This window comes from Pistacia vera, unplaced genomic scaffold (assembly GCF_008641045.1).
Source record: "Pistacia vera cultivar Batoury unplaced genomic scaffold, PisVer_v2 Contig1342, whole genome shotgun sequence".
Classification (NCBI taxonomy): Eukaryota; Viridiplantae; Streptophyta; class Magnoliopsida; order Sapindales; family Anacardiaceae; genus Pistacia; species Pistacia vera.
In genome coordinates this window covers 241644-243969 of record NW_022195405.1, presented here as the reverse complement: position 1 = coordinate 243969, position 2326 = coordinate 241644, and the positions used below count along the sequence as shown (strand labels likewise).

The 2326-nt window shown below is 34.4% G+C and overlaps 1 long non-coding RNA gene across 1 annotated transcript; it reads right to left on the bottom strand.

Moving 5' to 3' along the window:
• Positions 1–106: 106 nt before the first annotated feature.
• Positions 107–1336, bottom strand: LOC116122463. The gene is made up of 3 exons (XR_004126902.1): positions 1177–1336; positions 980–1073; positions 107–583 (listed from the first exon to the last, which is right to left on the bottom strand). It is a non-coding gene; the product is annotated as an uncharacterized LOC116122463 (long non-coding RNA).
• Between the last annotated feature and the right edge of the window lie 990 nt (positions 1337–2326).

Sequence of the window (2326 nt, the reverse complement as noted above, 5' to 3'; positions counted from 1 at the left end):
AAAATGAAGCAAGAACACTCCAAATTAAATAACCACTTGATCTCTTAAATTGTTGGTGAAGGCAACAATAGCAGTTAAGCTCAAATAGAGAGATGTAAAAGGATGTAGAAGGTGATACATGGGGATTCAAACTAAGGGTGTAGAATCTGATACATGGGGATTAAAACTAAGGACCTTAGCTTTGATAACATTTTAAGTAACTGTTAGAACTAAAAACTTAAACTAGTAAGGATGGCAAAACATAGATTAAAGCTCTTGCATTTTAAGAGTCAAGAATAAACTATTTGCAATATCAATGTTGTTGCTTGTAAAAGTCTAGGAATTCCACATGGATCCATTAATAGTCATAGTATAAGAAGGATGACCACTCCAAGTAACATTTTACTCTTTTGAGCTGAGCAACCACCCATCCTAATGAAGCTTGTCAAAGTTATCAGATTCAAGCTATTGTGAAGTGGACTACATGTTTTGTGAGCACTACTTCGCTATAGTTTTGAGTCTCTCCAACCAGATTGTACATCGCTTACAACCTCTACCAACATTGCCTTGCATTTTACCCATTTTAACATGAACAAACTCACACCTGGGATCAAAATTCTCCATTCAGACTCCAATTCACTTCTTTTGCTTAAATTCAGTACTCTCATTCATTTAGTTACATGCCTACAAAATAAAAGTCCAGACAGGCCTCAAATAGAATTACCGAAAAAATCCCTTGTTTGGAATTTAGGAACACTGGAGGTTTTTGATAACAGTAAAACATTAAAAAAGATCTTGACCAATTTAAAAAAATGTTTATCATGATTTTTATTTTGCCTATTATTCAAATAAAGGTTTTTTGTTTTTTTTTTTTTTTTTCCCCAGTAAGATTTCTATTTTATTTTTCAATTAAAAACTCGATTTACATTAAAGCTTGAACTGCAAGCAAGATAAGTTTACTTATAAGGTTCAATTACAGAAGAAAAATAAACGCACTTACAAAGCAGAGTATGTAGCAGTAGTCATCAGAATGGTTAAATCAGGCCTTAACCGATGGCAATGTTTAATTACAGGAATGGCAGCCATTCCTTCACCTAATTAACAAATAAATAACACAAATATTAATTGAAACCTATAATTGGCTTCATAAAAGCAAAGCAACACGGTGTAAGTTTAATTTAAGTATAGATACGGAACCTAAAGAGACAGCGTGGAACCAGAGGAGCGGGCCCGTGGGGCGAGCCACAGATGGATGGCCCAAACGCTCTGGCCAACGGCGAGGGTGCCCGAGGCCTCGGAATTTTCGCCAACGGAGGTGAAGGTACACCAAGGGCGATACACTGTAGGTCAGCGTTCTGTATATATTGTAAATTAGCATTCCCTTCATTGTGTTTGGAATTGCAGCAGAGAAGTTTGCGCTTGTTTCACTTCATTTAAGTGGAGAGGGTGAGGTTTGAAAAATTGAAATTGGTGTTTAGTGAAACTGAGAGGTGTGGTGGGCCGAGCTTGGAAGTTTCGTAATGGCGCCCACATTTGGCCTTTCATTGTCCTTTTTCGCTCCGTTAAACATTTATAAAATTTATATTTATAGGGTAATATTACGTCAACATTTACAACCTAAACTCATAATTTTTCTTTTACAATATCGACGTAATAACTCATAATTTATCAACTCATAACGTGTTCTATCTGCTCAATTGTTAACTGTCACGTTAGAGTTATGTAAGAAAGTTTATAAGATTGGGTTGTAAGTCAATCATTATTGATATTTATATGTGCATATTAAGAAAATGAATGTCAAAAATAATTTTATATTTGTTTGTTATTAAGGTAGGGCAAAATAAGACATAATATCTCCAATGAGTGATTTGATATACTTTTAATATAAGGTTGTTTTGGCGTGCAATATTACATAGTATAAAAGAAAATTGTATAATATAACATAACATCAAATTGTATTAGACTTAGTCTAAAATTGGTGTAACTTATTCTATAATAACTATAATCATCTATAGATTGACTTTAAAAAGAGTAAACAACATTTTCCCACCCAAAGTTTGGCAAATTTGCAATTCCTACCCCCGGTTTCATAAATCGCAGATTCTTACTCTTAAATTAACAGAAAACTATTTAATCTAACAACTAAAAGGGTTAAATGGTCATTCCAAAGATGAAAATTTCAAAATAACCAGTCACTTCTCAAATTCACCCCACCGAAAATTTTCAAAATAACCCGTCACTTCTCAAATTCACCCCATCGGCAATTTCACGCCATTCCAGCCTATTTTTGACGCAGTGGACCCCTCCCAACACCACCATTACAATCCCTTCAACCCCCACATCAAAA